Below are 24,102 nucleotides of genomic sequence, written 5' to 3' on the forward strand. Positions count from 1 at the left end.
ATATTATATATCCAGCGGTGCCTCTTCTGCTAAGGCGGAGGAGTGTCACCCCACTGCCAAGAGCAGCAAAGAAAGGAATAATATGATAATAACAGAATGTTATTATTATTTTATTTTTTCTCCTGTTCTCTACGCAGGCTGCACGGAGAACATGCCCACCCCTACAGTCCTGGCTGAGCACTGTGTCATGGCCCTCAGATCAATCACAACGCTCCATTGGAGCATTGTAGTTGGCTTTGGGGTGGGAGCGTGGCTGCTTGCTTCCTGGTTCAACCTGGAATAGGACACAGGCGAGCAGGAGAGAAGACGCGGGACTCTGCGGCGGCTACAAGGTAAGTTTTTTTTAAATAGCATCCCGCAAGAAAGCCGTTCTAGCCATATATATATATATATATATATATATATATATATATATATATATATATATATATATATATATATATTCAAAGAAACACCTCCGTTTTACCGGGGGCCCCCGGTCCTGCAGGGCGGACTCTCACCAGGAGCGGAGATCCTGGAGACATTGCGTGCAACCACTTCGAAAAATGAGAGTCCACAGCGTCTGAAAATGCAGAGGACTTTATTCGTCACCTCCTTTGAAACGTGCTCATTTCCTTACGCGTTTCGACGTTACTTACGTCTTGTTCACAGGTGAGCATCTTATACAGACTTAATAGTCACGTGCCTGTTTACCATACTACAGGCACCATAATGCATTGGGAAAGTTCTTTTGGGGACTTGCCATTATTCACATCTTGTTTTCTTGCATTATTTTCAGCATGTTGTCCCAAATCGGTGCATTCGTGCCAGGGTTCCACAAGGAGTAAATAATTTCTGCATCTGCACTGCTTCCGAGAGAGGCGTTGTCCTCTCACATCTCCCTTTCTCCTGCGCCCTTTGCCATGTTGCTGCGGAAGTCCTGAAGAGCTGGCAAACAGGCAAGGAGCGGACCATGCCCCCTCAGTTAATATTCAAAGAAACACCTCCGTTTTACCGGGGGCCCCCGGTCCTGCAGGGCGGACTCTCACCAGGAGCCATTGTAGTTAGCTTTGGGGTGGGAGCGTGGCTGCTTGCTTCCTGGTTCAACCTGGAATAGGACACAGGCGAGCAGGAGAGAAGACGCGGGACTCTGCGGCGGCTACAAGGTAAGTTTTTTTTAAATAGCATCCCGCAAGAAAGCCGTTCTAGCCACCTATATATATATATATATATATATATATATATATATATATATATATATTCCAGTACTCTATCTTTGCAGAATCCAATCAGCAAACCAAGGACTCAGATAGACAACGCGGACCCAGTTTCTTCGTGCATTTCTTATTTATTTAAAGTTTTTTTCGCCCCGCATCAGTATGCCGCCATCACGCGTTTCGGTCCGACCTGGACCTTGATCACATGACGCGTTACTCACGGACCAGTGCCACATTTAAAGTGCCAGGTAACACAAAATTGTAAACAGCTGTGACATTACAAAAATAGAACTGAAAAACAGGCTATGTAACGCACAATGTATATACAACAGACTGCAAAGGGAATATATGAAAACCTCAGCGGACTATACAAGTAAAATCGTAATTGTTTACAGATTATCTCATATATGTACATCTTCATATTAGTAAAAAAATATATATCTATACATCTCAGTATAAAAATATATATATATCTTACAATAAATAAGGACATTTAAAATGCATGGCTCCTCAATTCGTTTACGGAACCCATACCACATGATAATAATATGCAGTAAAACCACGGATTACACTCTTTGCGTGCCTCTTCCCTCAGTCTGTAATATGCTGTTTACATTAATATTGCCCAAGTGGGCAAGCACTTCAACAAAATTAGGCATCCTGATCTTAGAATTAAATGGTCGAGTTTATCAGCTACCTGAAATGTTTAGGCGTTGAATTACGTGATAAATTAACAGTGAATCAGTGAAAACTAAAATGTAAATCCTATCCAAAACATTCTATTTGATTATAACATATATCCAACAATGTGTTACGTGAGTTTAAAAAAGACAATGCTTAGATACTTAGTTTAGCGTAGATGTAAATATAGAGAGACTTTAAGAGGCATTATGTATTAAGATGAATGGAGAAATCTGAGCAATGCCATAGCAGTATACTAATCCAAATATAGATGCCCAATCATAAAGGTAAAGCATAGCTAGCCAAATAGATTTATTCTCACTAAAGGGACAGTAAGGCAAGATCTATATACAGGTGTATAAGTCCTCCGTGGTATTAAGACCATTCGGTACTTTGGAATTTAATTCAAAAATATACCTGGTCTCCAACACCCTCAAGGCACTGTCCCTGTTGCCCCCCTTGCGAGATGATGGTATACAATCAATGGCAAAGTACTGAAGCAAATTGTTATCACTACCATGTTTAGCTTCAAAATGCCGTGCTACCGGGTATGTGTGGTCCTTGTTGTTAATGGCCTGGAGGTGTTGAAGAATTCTCATATGCACGGGTAGCTTAGTACTACCAACGTAGCGCATAGCGCAAGGACATTCCAACACATAAACCACGTATTCGGTTTTACAAGTAATACGTCGTTTGATTTTCACAGGTTGGGTCAAAAAAGGAGTATTGTATTCTTTTACATTTTTGGCATGCTTGCAAGCTTTACAATGAGAACATTTGAAAAAGCCCTTTTGTTTGGAATGCCAGTTGGTGGGGGGCCTGATTTCAGGATTACATTTATCCAGGCAATTACCCATGGATCTGGCTTTACGGAAAGTTATTTGAGGGGTAGGGTTGTCTCTAAGTAAGCCATTGCCAATAACAGAGTCCTTCAATAATAGATCCCAATGCCTTCTGAGAATTTTTCTAATGGCCGCCTGTTGTTTGTTGTAGGTGACAATGACCCTCACCTTTTTACTGGCACCACTAGCCGTGACAGGGATTCTGGGCGATAGAGCACTTTCACGATTAAGAGACTCAGTTTTGTGAATTGCTTTCTCTATAACCGCCGGGCTGTATCCCCTTTGAAGGAACCGTTCTTTGCAACTTTTCTGAGCCAGTTTACACTCTTCCTCGTCACTACATATGCGTTTGATCCGCAGCATCTCCCCATAGGGGATGCTGTTGATCAAATGCTGGGGATGGTGGTTAGAGGCATGGAGGACCGAGTTTCCAGCAGTAGGCTTGCGATGTAGTCTAGTACATATACCGTTGTTTTTGATATATACTTCAACATCTAAAAAGACTACAGAAGTCTTGCTCATGTGAGCAGTAAAGCGCAAGTTCAGTAGATTGTCATTCAAACTGTCAATGAATTCCCTAGCTGCTACCTCTGACCCTCTCCACAAAATGAAGAGGTCATCAATATACCTCAGCCAAAGGGGGACATGAGTTTTCAAGATGGTTTCATACTTTCTTTTTAGGACCTGCTCCTCCCACCAGCCCATATGAAGGCAGGCGTAACTCGGGGAGAAGCAGGCCCCCATAGCTACCCCCCTTATTTGTTGGAAAATGGTGCTGTCAAAAGTAAAATAGTTATGTTCCAAACATATTTTGACCATATCCACCAACATCTTATTGTGGAGAGAAAAGCAAGCAGGCCTACGATTGAGGTAGTATTCAATCCCCCTAATGCCATCCCGATGACTAATGGAAGTGTAAAGGGATGTAACATCCATGGTAATCAAAATCAGATCATCAGACCAATCATTGTCACTAATTTTTCTTAAGAAATCTGAGGTGTCCCTAACATAAGATGGTAATGAGAGCACCCATTCTTGTAAGAAAAAATCTACGTATTTGGAGGTGTTTTCAGTTAGGCTCCCAATACCCGAGATTATGGGCCTGCCAGAAGGTTTTTCCAAATTCTTATGCACCTTGGGAAGAAAATACATCGAAGGTACTGTAGGGTAATCATTATGCAAAAAGAGATATTCATCATTGCTGATTAATCCACTACTTTTCCAGGCTAGTAATTTGCCATAATAATCCAACCACAATGACTTCATTATTTGTAGATTGCTACGTTTGTAACAAGAAACATCATTAAGTTGGCTGTATGCCTCGTCCATATACATGAGTCTAGGCCATAGAACAATGTTTCCCCCCTTATCAGAGTGTTTTATAACAAGTTCCTCATTGGCCTGTAACTTTTTCATCAATTCTATGTAGCACCTATGTTTGCAATTTATTTTGGTGTTACATTGATTAGTGACTCTGTAAAGGTCCTTCAAATCCGAGGCAACCAGTTCATGAAACCGATCTAAATTATCATGCAACATTATTGGCAAGAAAATCGATTTTGGTTTGAACGGAGTTTTGATAGTACAACCAAAATCCATACCTTCCAACCCCAAAGCGTCAGTGGGTTCATTTTGTTATTCCTGGAGCTGCTGTAAATCAAAGAAAAGGTTAACATCCCCGGCAGAAATTAAAGGTGGGCTGGTAGCATATAGAGGAGTCTTGGAGCTGTCCTTATTAGATTTTGTCTTATGACATTTTTGCAATTTTAATTTCCGAATAAATCTAAACACATCCATTCGGGTTTCTGAATAATTAAAATTGCTCTCAGGACTGAAAGAAAGGCCAAGAGAAAGTATCTGACATTCAGCTTTATTTAATGCGATGTCAGAAAGGTTGATAACAGTATTAGCAGTGTCTTCAAGATTCATTTTCTGTTCCATCTGCCCTTCGTTGTTTTTTTCGGAGGCTTGCTTCCGTTTGCGTTGCCTGTTGCGCTGCCTCCTGGCCCCCCGCTTGGCATTTGCGCGCCTTTTTGTTGCTGCGGTTTCTTCCGCGGTCTTAGCTTGTCTCTCCAGTCTTGGCAAAGGACATTCATTTCCTCTGCCCGGGACATAATTAAAATTCCTTCTGTTGGCTGGTTAGATGGACCGCTTTCCTCTTCGTTTTCACTACCACTAACAGCACTTTGTTCCGAAGTAGAAGTGATCGAGGGTGTGCTATCGCTAGCGGTACCTTGTTTTTTACGCTGAGTTGCAACATTGCTTTTATTTTTTGCTGCGCCGTACCTCCTGGCAAATGTGAAGACATTACCGTTTTGGTAATCAAGTTTATCTCTGTTAAATTTGAAAGCTTTACGCTTTTTTATCGCATCCTCATCCTTTCGCAGTCTGGTCAACATGTCCTCTCTCATTTTTTTGATATTTTCAGTCTCTTCAATAGCAGCTATTTCTACATATAATGCATCAATTTGTGCTGGTAGTTTTAGTCTGTCGCTCGCTGCATATTTCACCAGTATTCTTATTAACTTAGCTGATGATTCGAGATTCGCATCCGCCCATTCACCAAGCATGGCGGGGTCAGGGTTCTCATAGCTAGGCGCCAGAGTAATCCGCAACCCTCTGGGGACCCTGCCCACCTCCAAGTAGCGAGTTAATGACTTCTCCTCCCACCACTTAGACTGCTCGGCACGCATCAGCTTCTCCAGGCGCCTGAATAAGTCTCTCACGCTAGTATTCACTGAAGGTGCAGTGTTCTGTTCCTGCACCATCACAGTTGACCCCCCAGCCGGGGGATCATCAAAAATGTCGATCGCCGCCGCTTCTCGGCTACGTAACGCCTCCGCGGCCATGATGCAATAACGGGCGATTGAAATTTAAACAGTGGGAGTTTTAAATCATACTTGTCACTCCACACCCAGCACTCTCCTAACTGGATAATCCGATAATGTTTCCACCTCACCAGATATCTTCAGGTAGCTCGGATTCAAGCACTCCGGCCACTTCGATTCCGGCACAGCAGGCAGGAACTTCTCCACGGTATCCAGGGGCTTCCGTGCGGCGCGCTCCACACCAGAGCAAATGAGTACGTCCCGCCGAGACGAGACCAGCTGCTTCCAATGCCGCAACGCCCAAAACAAGGAGGGGTTATCCGCTCGTGTCAAAGAAGCAAGTTGACACCAAAGTATTCCAGTACTCTATCCTTGCAGAATCCAATCAGCAAACCAAGGACTCAGATAGACAACGCGGACCCAGTTTCTTCGTGCATTTCTTATTTATTTAAAGTTTTTTCGCCCCGCATCAGTATGCCGCCATGACGCGTTTCGGTCCGACCTGGACCTTGATCACATGACGCGTTACTCACGGACCAGTGCCACATTTAAAGTGCCAGGTAACACAAAATTGTAAACAGCTGTGACATTACAAAAATAGAACTGAAAAACAGACTATGTAACGCACAATGTATATACAACAGACTGCAAAGGGAATATATGAAAACCTCAGCGGACTATACAAGTAAAATCGTAATTATTTACAGATTATCTCATATATGTACATCTTCATATTAGTAAAAAAATATATATCTATACATCTCAGTATAAAAATATATATATCTCTTACAATAAATAAGGACATTTAAAATGCATGGCTCCTCAATTCGTTTACGGAACCCATACCACATGAAAATAATATGCAGTAAAACCACTGATTACACTCTTTGCGTGCCTCTTCCCTCAGTCTGTAATATGCTGTTTACATTAGAGCATTGTAGTTGGCTTTGGGGGGGGGAGCGTGGCTGCTTGCTTCCTGGTTCAACCTGGAATAGGACACAGGCGAGCAGGAGAGAAGACGCGGGACTCTGCGGCGGCTACAAGGTAAGTTTTTTTTTAAATAGCATCCCGCAAGAAAGCCGTTCTAGCCACCTATATATATATATATATATATATATATGTTTAAGCAAAGCCCTCGAGCTGGTGAGAGGGAACACTGCTCACCACCTGCCCTTCGGCACTGGACGCCTCTCGCTGCTCACATTCTTGTGCTTCTTTTATTAAAATGCAATTCCGACGCGTTTCAAGGCAATACACGCCCCTTCATCATGGGTTAAGCATCAATTGGGAGGAAAGTTTTCACTGCTACGCTGTGACAGCCTGTTATTGCTGCCGAGGAAACCACGTGATAGTGGCACATGCCGAGGCATGCTGGTGCTGGTAGTCCTTAATAGCAGTGAAAGGCAGTGTGCTTCCCTAAGTGGGCTCCATCCCTTTGACAAGTTCAGCTTTGTTTATTTGAAAGACCTTCATTCGGTCCGAAGTGCAAGTCTGTGTGCTCCGTTTGCTTCTGGCAGTGAGCGCTCTGGGAGGCTGGAAATGGTTTTCGCCTACTGAGCTCTTCTCTCCCCAGTCGCTTTTCCTCCAGGGTGAAAGAGGTTGGTTCTCCTCTCCACGGCCAAGGAAACCGTGTGAAATGTGTTTAAGCAAAGCCCTCGAGCTGGTGAGAGGGAACACTGCTCACCACCTGCCCTCCGGCACTGGACGCCTCTCGCTGCTCACATTCTTGTGCTTCTTTTATTAAAATGCAATTCCGACGCGTTTCAAGGCAATACACGCCCCTTCATCATGGGTTAAGCATCAATTGGGAGGAAAGTTTTCACTGCTACGCTGTGACAGCCTGTTATTGCTGCCGAGGAAACCACGTGATAGTGGCACATGCCGAGGCATGCTGGTGCTGGTAGTCCTTAATAGCAGTGAAAGGCAGTGTGCTTCCCTAAGTGGGCTCCATCCCTTTGACAAGTTCAGCTTTGTTTATTTAAAAGACCTTCATTCGGTCCGAAGTGCAAGTCTGTGTGCTCCGTTTGCTTCTGGCAGTGAGCGCTCTGGGAGGCTGGAAATGGTTTTCGCCTACTGAGCTCTTCTCTCCCCGGTCGCTTTTCCTCCAGGGTGAAAGAGGTTGGTTCTCCTCTCCACGGCCAAGGAAACCGTGTGAAATGTGTTTAAGCAAAGCCCTCGAGCTGGTGAGAGGGAACACTGCTCACCACCTGCCCTCCGGCACTGGACGCCTCTCGCTGCTCACATTCTTGTGCTTCTTTTATTAAAATGCAATTCCGACGCGTTTCAAGGCAATACACGCCCCTTCATCATGGGTTAAGCATCAATTGGGAGGAAAGTTTTCACTGCTACGCTGTGACAGCCTGTTATTGCTGCCGAGGAAACCACGCGATAGTGGCACATGCCGAGGCATGCTGGTGCTGGTAGTCCTTAATAGCAGTGAAAGGCAGTGTGCTTCCCTAAGTGGGCTCCATCCCTTTGACAAGTTCAGCTTTGTTTATTTGAAAGACCTTCATTCGGTCCGAAGTGCAAGTCTGTGTGCTCCGTTTCTTCTGGCAGTGAGCGCTCTGGGAGGCTGGAAATGGTTTTCGCCTACTGAGCTCTTCTCTCCCCGGTCGCTTTTCCTCCAGGGTGAAAGTGGTTGGTTCTCCTCTCCACGGCCAAGGAAACCGTGTGAAATGTGTTTAAGCAAAGCCCTCGAGCTGGTGAGAGGGAACACTGCTCACCACCTGCCCTCCGGCACTGGATGCCTCTCGCTGCTCACATTCTTGTGCTTCTTTTATTAAAATGCAATTCCGACGCGTTTCAAGGCAATACACGCCCCTTCATCATGGGTTAAGCATCAATTGATGAAGGGGCGTGTATTGCCTTGAAACGCGTCGGAATTGCATTTTAATAAAAGAAGCACAAGAATGTGAGCAGCGAGAGGCGTCCAGTGCCGGCGGGCAGGTGGGGAGCAGTGTTCCCTCTCACCAGCTCGAGGGCTTTGCTTAAACACATTTCACACGGTTTCCTTGGCCGTGGAGAGGAGAACCAACTTCTTTCACCCTGGAGGAAAAGCGACCGGGGAGAGAAGAGCTCAGTAGGCGAAAACCATTTCCAGCCTCCCAGAGCGCTCACTGCCAGAAGCAAACGGAGCACACAGACTTGCACTTCGGACCGAATGAAGGTCTTTCAAATAAACAAAGCTGAACTTGTCAAAGGGATGGAGCCCACTTAGGGAAGCACACTGCCTTTCACTGCTATTAAGGACTACCAGCACCAGCATGCCTCGGCATGTGCCACTATCACGTGGTTTCCTCGGCAGCAATAACAGGCTGTCACAGCGTAGCAGTGAAAACTTTCCTCCCAATTGATGCTTAACCCATGATGAAGGGGCGTGTATTGCCTTGAAACGCGTCGGAATTGCATTTTAATAAAAGAAGCACAAGAATGTGAGCAGCGAGAGGCGTCCAGTGCCGGAGGGCAGGTGGTGAGCAGTGTTCCCTCTCACCAGCTCGAGGGCTTTGCTTAAACACATTTCACACGGTTTCCTTGGCCGTGGAGAGGAGAACCAACTTGTTTCACCCTGGAGGAAAAGCGACCGGGGAGAGAAGAGCTCAGTAGGCGAAAACCATTTCCAGCCTCCCAGAGCGCTCACTGCCAGAAGCAAACGGAGCACACAGACTTGCACTTCGGACCGAATGAAGGTCTTTCAAATAAACAAAGCTGAACTTGTCAAAGGGATGGAGCCCACTTAGGGAAGCACACTGCCTTTCACTGCTATTAAGGACTACCAGCACCAGCATGCCTCGGCATGTGCCACTATCACGTGGTTTCCTCGGCAGCAATAACAGGCTGTCACAGCGTAGCAGTGAAAACTTTCCTCCCAATTGATGCTTAACCCACGATGAAGGGGCGTGTATTGCCTTGAAACGCGTCGGAATTGCATTTTAATAAAAGAAGCACAAGAATGTGAGCAGCGAGAGGCGTCCAGTGCCGGAGGGCAGGTGGTGAGCAGTGTTCCCTCTCACCAGCTCGAGGGCTTTGCTTAAACACATTTCACACGGTTTCCTTGGCCGTGGAGAGGAGAACCAACTTCTTTCACCCTGGAGGAAAAACGACCGGGGAGAGAAGAGCTCAGTAGGCGAAAACCATTTCCAGCCTCCCAGAGCGCTCACTGCCAGAAGCAAACGGAGCACACAGACTTGCACTTCGGACCGAATGAAGGTCTTTCAAATAAACAAAGCTGAACTTGTCAAAGGGATGGAGCCCACTTAGGGAAGCACACTGCCTTTCACTGCTATTAAGGACTACCAGCACCAGCATGCCTCGGCATGTGCCACTATCACGTGGTTTCCTCGGCAGCAATAACAGGCTGTCACAGCGTAGCAGTGAAAACTTTCCTCCCAATTGATGCTTAACCCAAGATGAAGGGGCGTGTATTGCCTTGAAACGCGTCGGAATTGCATTTTAATAAAAGAAGCACAAGAATGTGAGCAGCGAGAGGCGTCCAGTGCCGGAGGGCAGGTGGTGAGCAGTGTTCCCTCTCACCAGCTCGAGGGCTTTGCTTAAACATATATATATATATATATATATATATATATATATATATATATATATATATATATATATACATATAAAAAAAAAATATATATATACATATATATATATATTTTCAAATCCTGCATAGCCGCCACGTCTTTACTCATGTGATGCAAGCAAAACAGGACACGGACCCAAATTTCGTGCTTGTTAGATTTATTCACCCTAGTGTCAGAGACGCGTTTCGCAGCGCGAACTCCGCTTGTTCACTCGACAGTTTGTTCAAACTCGGGAAGCATTTTTAAAGTGACAGTGCATTGGTTTAGTGAATCACGCGAGTTCATTTCACTATAGAAATAGACAAAACACTCTCTGTGCTTCTCATTACAGCGCTATTTGACAACTGGGCTTTAGTTAATGCATAAATATCAGTAAAAAACATTTTTATACATATCAACCATTTTTATAATCAATGAAAAATCATTACTTGATTGTAAAAAAATCAGTGTAAAATACGTTAGCCCAATATCAATTGTGTGTATTATAAACTAGAAGTTTTGTCATTTTTACAGTAAGTATTTATAAATTGTGCTTATGTGTGGAAGTGATGTTAAAATCATATCAATCGGTCTATTGTTCATACCATATTTGACTCGTACACCAAATGTATCACAGCTCGCTACTGTCCTCTTTGTACCTGTGTTGTTAAACTTATGTTCTCACTTTTCATTACTGTCTAGTTTTTATATTGTCTCTTAATTCACTTCAAGCAGCATTACATATCAACATCATATCGTCTACCATCTCATCTATTAGATCAATTAATAGAGTTGAGAAAATGAACACTAAATTCAAAGATATCAGTATTCAAGTCCTTTCCAAAATGTGCACATCAGTACATCATAATGACCCGTATTTTCAACTCATAATCACATTTCCGGAAAAATGTTATACTTATTTTGATTTACATTTAAAAAATATTTTAAAAAACATCCTAAGATATTTACAAATATTTAAAATAATCATCAGTACAAAAAATCTTGATATATAAAAATTTCTTAAATGAATGAATTTAAAATTCATCTATCTGTTTCATATGTAATTTCCGAAAAGTGCTGGGTTGTGAATGTTGTTGGATTGTACACTAATTACCTTATCTCTGAACATGGGTGAATTTCTTCAGTAGTCATTATTCTAGACAAGTGTACAGATCTTCCGTTAGATTCAATCCATTGGGATGTTTCGAATCTAATAATAAAATGCACCTGGTCTCCAACTTTTTTAACCTGTTCTCTCTATCGCCACCTCGTCTATTGGGAGGGATTGCATCAATTAGGTAGTACGACAACCCTTTGTGATGATGTAATATGTGACATCATCACCAGTGGACCAGTGGATTGTGGGTGCGAAAGTTACAGTTAGTACAACTAACTATAACAGAGGAATTTCAATGGTTTTGTATGAGTGAAATGTCCATCTAACTATACCACCCCATAAACCTATGGTTTTTTCAGTGAATTTCTAAGGTTTTTAAATAATAATTCCTAACTATAACCTTCTTGAAACCTATGTTTTTTCAGTGAATTTCAAAGGTTTTTTAAATGATAATTCCTAACTATAACCTGCGTGAAACCTATGGTTTTTCATTGAATTTCAAAGGTTTTTTAAATGACAATTCCTAATTATAATGTTGACCACTTCCCCATTTTTTCAACAAGAAACCAAATCTGCAATGCTACCTAAAAAACCAAGCAAACGTTTCACTTACCACTAACAAATTAACATTAACATTTAACTAGTGTAAAGACGTTGACTATGTCCTACGGGAATTACATCCAACTCATACCCATATTTAGAGAGCAATAAGTGATAGAGGTACTAATTATGCACTTCAGACACCCAACAAAATCAGAATACCCAGCGTCACCACCACTACAGCCACCCCTCCTCATCCCCTCTCCCTCTACTACCTCAGAGGCAGCACAAAACAGGAAAACGGACCTTCTCTAGATAATATATCCCCTCAACAGCACACTAGCTCAATGTTTAGAGATGTGGTAACCAACTATGTATAAGGGAAGGAACTCGCACATCAAGAATAATTTACACAATGCCAAGACTACCGGTGAAATGCTATACACAACCCACTATAGAAACTAAAAACATTTCCATGTGTAGATATACCATTGATATGTGTGTACTGCATAGTGGACGCAACCATTTTATCTCAGACTCTGGGGAATATCTCAGTCATGTTGCTGTGTTGTCTCCCACCTTGAAGCAGAAATGGATTGGGCTGAATCAAAGTACGCAACTCCAGCGTAAGAGTATAAATATTTAGCCTACGCCTTGGGCGTGGTTCACTTCTGCAAAGAGAAAAGACTCTGCCACAGCGAAGGTCTTCACCCTGCCACGTGGCTGCTGCTATGACCACGTGCCTCCTTGATACAGGCTGATTGCGAACTCAGCGCAGCAGCACTGCAGACTTATGTCTGTATCGACTACTGCCTTCGATCTACACTGCGGACAGCAGGGTGGGTGCACAACTTGAATTCAGCTTTGGATCTACACTACGCACAGCATTGAAGTTATCCTTCATTTATGTAAGGCAGAGACAATTCTACTCTATGTCCTCAGACTTTGTTAAAATAAGTGATAAAAATTCTTTGTTGCTATCTGTAATAACTCCTGCCTTTGATCTACAGTGCGGTCAGTAGAGTTCACAACTTGATACCAGTAGCGCTTAAGCACTACAGACAACATTGAATTCAGTCTTGATTTATAGAAAAGCAAAGACCATTGTACTATGTCATCAGATTCTGTTAAAGTATGAACAGAAGGAAATTCAGCCTTAATTTATTTAATGCAGATTCAATTCTACTATATGTCTTCAGATTTTGTTTAAATAAGTGACAAAAAGCATTCCTCCATGTCTGTGTCAACTACTGCCTTTGATCTACACTGCCGACAGCAGGGTTCGCAACTTCAATTCAGCTTTCCATCTACACTACAGACAGCATTCAAGTTAGCCTTCATTTATGTAAGGCAGAGACAATTTTGTTAAATGATGCGACAAAAACATTCCTCAATATCTGTACTGAGTACTGATTTCAAATGTACACTGCAATCAACAGAGTTTACTACTTGATACCAGTTCATCAGTTCCCTATGCAACAGTCAGTATGGAGTACATTACAGATAATGCAGTGCAGCCTAAGATCTACACTGCAAACAGCAGGGTTCACAACTTCAATTCAGCTTTCCATCTACACAACGGACAGCATTCAAGTTATCCTTGATTTATGTAAGGCAGACACAATTTTGTTAAAGGATGCCACAAAAAACATTGCTCAATAGCTATACTAACTACTGCCCTCAAATGTACAATGCGATCAACAGAGTTCACAACTTGATACCTGTGGTGCATCAGCACTACATACAACTTTACATTAATTCTCGATTTCTTTAAGGCAGAGACAATTGTACTGTGTCCTCAGATTTTGTTAACTGTGACAAAAAAGCATTCATCGATGTTTGTGTCGAGTACGGCCTTCGATCTACACTGCGGACAGCAGGGTTCACAACTTGAATTCAACTTTGCATCTACACTACGGACAGTAGGGAATTCACCCTTGATTTATTTAACACCTTGGCTGCTAGGCGTTTTCCCCCCCTGTGCTGGAAAATGATTGAGTGCTTTATTCATGACGAGCTCAGCTCGTCATCAGCACAGCTCAACTGTGCATCATGACGAGCTGAGCTCGTCATCAGCATCGAAAGGGTTAATGCAGGGTCAATTATACGCTATGTGTTCAGCTTTTGGTAAAATAAGAGACAAAAATCTTTCTTCCAGATCTGTGTTCAGTACTGCCTTCGATCTACAGTGCAGACAGCAGGGTTCACAACTTAAATTCAGCTTTGAATCTATACTACGGACAACATGAAATTTAGCCTTGATTTATTTAAGGTAGAGATAATTGTACTTTATGTCCTAGATTTTGTTAAAGGATATGACAAAAATAATTTCTTGATGTTTGTAATGACTACTGCTTTCGATCTACATTGTGAGGGCTCACGATTCAGGTCGAATGGCGATTGCACATGTCGCATTCCAGTAGGCAAGAGACATTGTACCAGTGCGACCCGCCCAAACCACGAATTATCTCAGAGTACGCACACACTGAGTTCTTCAGGTACCACTAACTCACTGCAGCACAAGTCATCTCCCTGTGGCCTAACTAAGACAGAATTCACTAGGCAAAAAACATTGCTCCCAGTTCGGCTGACCCACACCAAGCATCATCGCTGGCTGCATAGACACTGGGAGCCACACCTACCACAAACTCTATACAGCTCAAGTCAATGCCACATGGCTGTGGGCCCATCCTGACGACTGCCTCCGGTCTATACTGTCAACAGTAGGGCTCACAATTCAAGATTAGTACAGATGCAAATTCTGTAAGAGACTTTAATCGGTTAAGGAAACCAAATGCTCCCAATCAGCAACATCGCCACCAGACATACGTCCCCATTTTGAGAAAGTTAGAATACACTGCATGAAGTGCAATCGTTTAATTTGTTATGGGGAGCAATCAGTAGACCTTGTATGCAGAACGATTGATAACCATCGATGGTAGTTTTTTTTTCCTCAAAGTACATGTAATTCAGTATGTAACATTCAATGCTTTGAGTTCAACTCTGTCAGACCACGCATCATCGCAGGGTGAGCACACGCTAATAACCAGACGTACCACTAACTCAGTACACCATAAATAATTGCCTGAGACTTTATTAAGGGAAAATTCAGTAGACAAAAAACATTACCCCCAGTGTGGCCTGTCCGGATCACGCATCATCGCAGGTTACGTACACGCTCAGTCCCAAAGGTACTACTAACTGCACCATAATTCATCACCACGTGGCCGTATTCAGGCAGAATTCAACTGACTCTTCATTCATTATTTGCAGAGGGCAGTACCAAACTAAATAAAACGTCTATCAAACTATATTCAATATCCCTTTAGTAGCCTTCCTTCAAAAACTTCTTTTATATCAGTTCTGGGTTTAGTTGAAAAACAAAATTCACCCTGCAAGTGCAAAGGCACACTCAATGGCAGTCTACACTGCGAACAGCACAGGTCACAACTTAAACTATAATGTCCCTGAAACATACACATTTCGACAATGTATTCCATACATGTTTCATCTTTCATTTCAATTGCAATTACAGATTATGCAGTCCAGTAGGCAACACGCTGACTACCAGACGTACCACTAACTCAGTACAGCATAAATAATTGCCACGTGGCCTTACTAAAGCAAAATTCAGTAGCCAAAAGACATTCTTAGCAGTGCGGTCTGCCTGAACCACACATCCTCGCAGGTTCCACACAAACCGACCCTACCTTAGTGCACCACAACTCATGAACCCTTTACGATAGAATCTTCTGTGTATTATTTCACATGTAGAGCTCCTACCTTTATACAGCAGAAATCATAAACCATTTACAATTGAATATCTGTGTATGATATCATGATTACTATTCTACTTGTTACCAACAGCAACATAATATTATGGAGTCTTGCACACGTGCCCGTACACACTTCAACTATCTATTTGTGTCTGTGTATTTATTATGTTTGTAAAATTCTGCTCCTACGCCCTACCACATTATATTGTGATATAAATAGCGTATACAACCATCTTACTCATGACAGTAAGTGTGGGCTATTCCTCTTTTTTTTCTTTTTTAGCATATTTATATAGCGCAAAATCAACCCAAAACTATATCAGCAATTTACATGAGACCGTATTTACAATACATTTTCAGGCAAGCATAGATTACGTCCTTACTCTACAATAACAGGATGTGGACGCAACTCCGAGCCTCGAACACTGATTTCCAGCACCAAGTTCAACAGTATATCTGAATGACCACATACGTATATATATATATATGCCTTTCATGTGCCAAAAACTGCAACTTAAACCTTTCACAGCCCTGTATTACTGCAGCTACAACACTCCACTGAATGTACAACAAACATTCATAATCGCAGAAATACGTCATGTCCACCATCTTTTATGTATGCAACTATGAATGAATATAGGAATATAGAGTCAGTGATGCCCCGTACCTTCCATGTTTGCCATGTTGTGGAACTTTATAGATATAATGAGATATTTGCGTTTAAGACCCGGGTGACGTCAGCACTAGAAGACGGACACCCGAATCACTTGATTTCTCATATAGCTCTCGACGGAACCAAGCCCATAGCTCCAGAATCATGGTTCAGAGCTTTGCGCAGCACTGGCATACATCAGGGAAGCCCACTCCGCTTAGGCTTCCAGGAAAAAACTAAAACGCAACATTGCCCAGATTTACATTGTACTAATTTCCTAGTTTCAGGTCTAGCTGTCAGAACGGCACACACACACTCCCTCATGCCTGGTATACACCCACACCACACCAATCCAGCAAAAGCGTCACTACACACATGACCTTACCAATAAAAAAGATGGGGCACACGTGCTCTACACCATTTTAGAGTTGCTCTCATCGCAAGCGCTGTGACGGCCCGTCCTAGTGGTTCGGACCCCTCATGTAGGCCCAAACCACCGAGTAGGGGGGCCCACCACTACGTGCATGGCCTCTTTGGTCACTGAGTTAGTGGTACCGCAAGGACTGAGCGGGTGAGGAACCTGCGATGAAGATGGGTGCAGGAGTATGTCCTTTCCCATAATTCTATCAAGACTCTGCACCATATGTCAGACTTCTTGGTGGCAGAGCGGGACTCCATGATGTAGAAGGTGTCCTGTCCACGAAAAGGTGAGCAATGAGGCCTGGGTGCACATCGGAGGGAGTCGATGGGGTGCAGCAGACTGGATACAAAAAGGCGACGCAGCAATTTAGGAGTACGCAGTCCTGCATACCATATCTTATTACATTTATATATTTTTTCCAATAGCAGGAACATTTTATAATCAGTTAAATGTCCGACGCTCGTGATGATCAAAACCACGTGTATCACTTCGCACCACTTGCTTTCACAACCGCATAAAAACATTACTAGTACAGTAATTTTTCAAAAATCGAAGCCTATTAAACAAGTTGAAACTGTACAAATAGTTGTTTTTAAATGCGGGAGTGAAGGTGTGTGTAAGGGCGATGTAATTCTACTCCGCATTAAGATAGTAACAATTACCAATCATAACATCTGTTTTTTACTATCTTTTAGATGTAGAGCTTCAGGGTGCGTTATGTCCCGGCACGTGGTGAAAAACATACCAGTGACAGAAAGGTGAGCTGTGAATATTCTTTTCAGTCACTCTCTCACTTCCTCTCTCCTCTGATAAAGAAATGACAAACAATGTTAACTTCCTTTTTATCTTACAGGTTGTGTTTCACAAATTGACGTCCCCCCCAAACACCTCCAAAGCTCAACGTTTGTGCATTCTGCGATGATGTGTGGCCATTGTAACAACGTCTGAGAAGGCTGCTTGGACACGTGATGCACCCTCTTTGAATCACGCCAATGACACAAGGTGAGCAAAGAAGCTTGTTTCCATAACAATGACATGTCATCTGTGGACGGGGAGAGTGGGTAGTGTGCAGCAGCTTCAGTGCATAGGAATGTACGATTACCTCCGAGCAGTGAGAATAGATAGGTTACAACAGTCTGAGGGGCAGATTTACAAGCCCCATGCACCACTTTTGTGTCACTTTTAACATGGGAAAAATGGTGCAAGAAGCTTGTAAATCTGTCCCTGAGTGCGCAAGATAAAGCACTCACCTCCGGACTCTGGGAGTCAGTGGGCTGCAACAGTCTGGGTACGCAGTATTGAGAACTCACCGCTATGCAGTGGGAGTGCATGGGATATAGTACTTTGGAAGAAAAACAGCGCACAGACACTTCCTTACAGTGGAAGTTGATGAAATACAGTATCCTGTCTTTACAAAGACATAAAGTAAAAAGTATACTTGTGCAGTTGTATATACTCTGCTATTACTAACTCTATACTATCTTTCAGATCACTAAACTAGAGGGTGCACTATGAACCAGCACATGCTTGGACACACAACGGAGGCAAAAAGGTGAGCTACGAAGATTTTCTCCAGTATTAACTGCTCCATCCATAACTTTCTCTCTCTCACAGTTTTAATGTTTTTTTTTCTCTCTTTGTTTCTCTCACTCTCTCTCACATCGTTTCTCTTTCTCTTTTGAAGTTATGGATGCTGCTGTCCACTCTGCTGATACAAAATAAAGGCTGAATGTAATACAGTCTGCAGTGTACAACCAAAGCTGAGTTCAAGTTGTGAACGCTGTTCGTCACAGTGTTTACAGAAGGTAAGCAGAGTGGCCTAGATACACAATACCTCCGATTAAATGTGTTAGGAATAAAGGGGCTTATTTACAAGCCCCTTGCGTCACTTTTGCATCACTTTTAACATGGGAAAAGTAACGTAAAAGTGGCGCAAGGAGCTTGTAAATAAACCCCAAAGAATATTGTCCTGCATAATGACTTGATCTCTCACCTAATTCTATCTCATCTCTGGCCACGCAGCCCCCTCCCATAATACAGAAAGTCCCGGGGGTGATGGTCCCCGGGGCTTGGGGGGTCATTGAGGCCCCCACCACTAATTTTGCAGGGGGGGCCTTGGAGCCCCTTCAACTATTTATTTTATAGCCCTGGGGGTGGCGGGATCTGGGGCTAGGAGGCCCATCTGGGTCCCCCATAAATTAAAAAAATTTGCCCCAGCGATTTGGCCCCCTGGGGGCTAATTATAAAAGAAGCCACGTTATATTTATTATTATTTTTTCCGCAGAATCTGCCAACCCTGCGCGCACCTGTCGGGTTTAAAAAAAAAATAGAATTTTGAGCCCGAGGGGTCCCCTATACAGGTCTAGAAGATCAGGATATTTCTACGCCTCCCCATTTATACGTTTTGCACACTTGTTCCACTGACTTCTTCAGCCTCGCTTCTACAGAGGCACAAAATGGCTGCCAACAGTTCCTGGTTTCGAATGTTGACAACCACTTGACAGCCAATTAGCATTCAGTGCATAATCGGAGGGTGCGCTCATGCTGCGCTCAGGGTGCGCGGATCCACAGCAGCCATAGATATATAAATGATTTTAACTGTCATTTTCTCAGGACCTACTGAACAGATTGACACCATTTAAGCAAAAGGCACAAGTCTGAACTGAGGACGACCTCCTTGCCAAATTTGGTGTAAATCCGTTCAGCAGTTCGGGCTGTAGCTACGTCAAAAGGTCCTATGGAAAATTGCATTGGGAAAACACTGGACCCCCGCTACACGAATCATCCTGAAACTTTCAGGATAGGAGCGGACCAGAGCTGATAATTAGTTTGGAAAATTTTGCAAAGATTCATCAATTCATCAATAGGTCCTAACTATTACTACCTACTGGCAACTGCCAGTAGGTAATATCCAGATAGATAGATAGATAGATAGATAGATAGATAGATAGATAGATAGATAGATAGATAGATAGATATCTGCCAATCAAAAACAGTTTATTTCAGATTTATATAAAATCCTTCAAACCACAATATTTAGCAAGCATGTGTATTATGCTGGCTAAAACAACATACTAAATGAAAATTGCAATACATAAAACGTAACGCATGAAGTGCAATCAATCATATACAAAGGACCAGTGGCGAAGCACTTAAAGTGAGAAAGATAAACATGAAACATCCCAGAAAATAAAACGAAATATGAAGGCATAAGACACGCTGATTCTCAAAAATCATAAATTCTTAAAAGTATCAGCATTATGACAGCATAAATCAGGTTAAAAGAATAAAGTGCAAATGACCCTTCAAGAATCTCTTGTATTGATATCTCAAAAGGTAATATAATCAAGTCTGTGAAACAGAACTAAAATAGTAACCCTATCGTGAAAAACTTAATGGAAAAGATTGCCTAGAACTTTTAAGGAGTTCATCATGTATCCTACAATAAAAAATTAGTCCCATACATTACAAAAGAAATGTGTGTTAAGAGGATCGTTAACAGGTGCTGTCAGAATCATATTACATGCTCTGCAAATGGACAATACAATTGCGAATGAGCCAGGCAGTGTGCCAATATCTTCTCAGCGCAATCCCAATTACTTCGCTAGTGTCAGAGCGCAAGATACGTAGTGCATATTGGCTAAGTCCCAAGTGCTTGCACACAGGTTTAAGCCATTTTCCAGGTGGTCAAACGTAAGCAGGGCAGACAAAGGGCAAAATTATGGAAAGTTTCATCAATTGAAATACAGAAGGTACACTTGCTGGAGCTATAATATTTCTCCCCCCGTTTAGCACAGACACTATTCACAGGCAAGACCCCGTAACTCCATTGCAGGGGGAGACACATCAGGACAGTATAAAGGAATGACTCATATACAGGGATAATCTTGAGGTCTAGAAACACATCTGTTAAGCTCCCTTGTCTTCACACACTTTGGTTCTCACAACCACAAATAATCCTTAAAACGCTCTTTTACCAAGGAGCGAGAAACTGACTTTGCAGTATACGGATGTCTCACAGAGAGGGCAACCCAATATCATAAAACATAGATTTGATATATACAAACCAGAGAATCCCCTCACAACTCAAGGATCTTAGGAGCGCCATTATGGTTATTCTAAATGATTCCAGGTGATCTGTGTTCCAGAGTCTGTGCCAATACATAATGGGTTGAAACATCAAACTAAGCTTGATCGGATAGATACCACTGTCCATGAGTTGGAGGGAGGCGAGGAGTACTCTGAGGTTGATTAAGAAGACTTCTAACAAAACTGTTTTCAGGCTTGGAAAGCATCAACCATCACGTGACCCCAAAGCTCCTTTCCACACATAGTTGAACTTTTTGCTTTTAGATTGTAACTCTCCACTGCAGGAGAATGGGGAGATGCCTGGACTTTCTTGCACATTTTAATCATGGCGCCTGATCTTTGCCAGAGTTTCAGGGAGCTTTTACCAATGTGCACAGCCCAATCGCGAATCTGGTGTGCGCGAGCGGAATTCTGATTTGCTGTTAGACGTCTGGCAACATTCTAATCGGTGGAACCCAGGAAGTGTTGGTCGCCATTTTGTGTCTCCGAGGTGTCATCAGTGATGTCATGAGTGATGTCACTGACCATGTCATGAGTGATGTAATATGTGTCGTCATCAGCAGTGCATCGTGGTCGCGCGAGTTATAGTTAGCTGAACTAACTATAACGGGGGAATTTCAAAGGTTTTGTATGAGTGAAATGTCCAGCTAACTATAACATGTGTGAAACCTATGGTTTTTTCAGTGAATTTGCAAGGTTTTTTAAATGCTAATTCCAAACTATAACGTGTGTGAAACCTATGTTTTTTTCAGTGAATATATATATATATATATATATATATAGACACTGGCTACCCTCAATTGAGTGACTGCATTTGGCCTGCATTTCTCCCTTGAACAATGTGCACGTTCGCCTTAAAAGTGTTTAATTTTTTGCAGGTCTACAACTGCTCCTGTGGACTCTGCATTGCCGCCTGCTTCAGTACATTAAATTTCAGCTCTCCTCCTGCACGCTCACTCATCTGCTGCAGGGAGGTTTCCAAGGCAGGCCGCTGTTGGAACTTTCTTCACACCCTACTAGGGTTCCATAAACACTAACCTCCACTTCTTGACACACAATACGTATTTATCTCGTTATGTTTTCAGCGCCAAGTGGGAGAGGGCCTAGAGTGTTTTCAGGTTTCATATCCACAGTAAGCTTGCACTTCAACAGGCCCGTGACGTTGGCCTCTTTTGATGTTCATGTTTCGTTGTTCTGCTTTCCTCTTCGAGCCATACGTGATAGCGATTTAAAAAAAATCTTTCTACAGTTTTATATGATGCGCACACGGCCCGAGGAAAAACCAGATTAGTAACACATATGTATGTTTTTAGGCAGTAAGACACTTATGTTTTTAGGCAGTAACACATATTTAGGTTTTTAGGCTGTAACACATATTCATGTTTTTAAGCAGAAACACATATTAATGTTTTTAGGCAGTAACACATAATATGTTTTTATGCAGTAACACATAATGTTTTTAGGCAGCAACACATAATAATGTTTTTAGGCAGTAACACATAATAATGTTTTAAGCCAGTAACACATATTTATGTTTTTAGGCAGTAACACATATTTATGATTTTAGGCAGTAACACAAATGTATGTTTCTAGGCAGTAACACATATGTACGTTTTTGGGCATTAACACATATTAATGTTTTTAGGCAGTAACACATATTTATGTTTTTAGGCAGTAACACAAATGTATGTTTCTAGGCAGTATTACATATTTATATGTTTAGGCAGTAACACATATTTATGTTTTAGGCAGTAACACATATTTATGTTTTTAAGCAGAAACACATATTAATGATTTTAGGCAGTAACACATAATAATGTTTTTATGCAGTAACACATAATAATGTTTTTAGGCAGTAACACATAATAATGTTTTTAGGCAGTAACACATAATAATGTTTTTAGGCAGTAACACATATTAATGTTTTTAGGCAGTAAAGCATATTTATGTTTTTAGGCAGTAACACATATTTATGTTTTTAGGCAGTAACACAAACGTATGTTTCTAGGCAGTAACACATATGTATGTTTTTGGGCAGTAACATATATTAATGATTTTTGACAGTAACACATATTTATGTTTTTAGGCAGTAACACAAATGTATGTTTCTAGGCAGTATTACACAAATTGTTTTTAGGCAGTAATACATAATAATGTTTTTAGGCAGTAACACATAATAGTGTTTTTAGGCATTAACACATAATACTGTTTTTAGGCAGTAACACATAATGTTTTTAGGCAGTAACACTTAATAATGTTTTTAGGGAGTAACACATAATAATGGTTTTAGGCAGTAACACATATTTATGTTTTTAGGCAGTAACACAAATTTATATTTTTAGGCAGTAACACAAATTTATGTTTTTAGGCAAGGGGAGATTACGTGACGTGCTCACAATCACATGATGTTGGGGCATATTATGAAGGAACGACGTTACAATTATCACAGCTTTAGAGGCCGGAAACTGGCGATAATGGGCTTGATAATACGCCCTTGAGAATTCCAATAGAAGCCCATGTTCTGCTGTGATCATGGGCTACTATTGGAATTCTCAAGGGCGTATTATCAAGCCCATTATCGCCGCTTTAGCGGCAGTTTTCTGCTGCTAACGCGGCGATAATTTTAACTCAGTTCCTTGATAATATGCTCCTTGGTTTTTTTTGGTCAGCAGCTTTAACTGATAGCCAAACTCTCCGCCTTGTTAGATAGCCATAGGAGGTTTACATGGATATATGTGTAACTAAAAAGTAATTGTTTCTTGCCTTTATATTTCTAAGTATAATTATGTTTTTCCCTGGCTATAGTACACATCGGATCAAAAATGCAACCCCAAGCACGACTAAAGTTAAACCCTTACATGCCTCCCGACAGAGCATTTATCTCAAAATAATGAGAATCCAGGGCTTCGCTGACAAATTTCAGCAAGAAATCCAGATTTATATTTTCCAAGTATCTGCGTCAACAAATAAGGAGATTAGATGTGAGGTCGGATAATGATAGCTTTAAGGAGCAAGTCTAAGCAGATATTTGCTTTTTGTCTTAGTGATCATGACCTGAGCTGTATGTTGTCACAAGACTTCTGTCAAGATAGTGTAAACAAGACTAACATAACGATCTGTTGCAATAGTGACAATTGGTATAAATATGTAGTTACTATAGTATCACAAAGATGATCCTTATGTCCTGGCATGCCTTTTGTGTTTGCAGCTGGAGTACTTGTGTTTTTTACTGTTTCTTTTGTTTAGCTCACTGTAATCCACAAAAGGGCTCAGAAACCCTTCTTTCTTTAAAAAAAAGGTCCTTTTGGGCTCCACGCAATCTTTTTTGGATGATAAAAATATTAATGGAAATCTACTCTGCCAGTCCTACTAACACCTATGCTAAATGATTCTCTGTGTGA

This window comes from Lissotriton vulgaris, chromosome 7 (genome assembly GCF_964263255.1).
Source record: "Lissotriton vulgaris chromosome 7, aLisVul1.2, whole genome shotgun sequence".
Classification (NCBI taxonomy): domain Eukaryota; kingdom Metazoa; phylum Chordata; class Amphibia; order Caudata; family Salamandridae; genus Lissotriton; species Lissotriton vulgaris.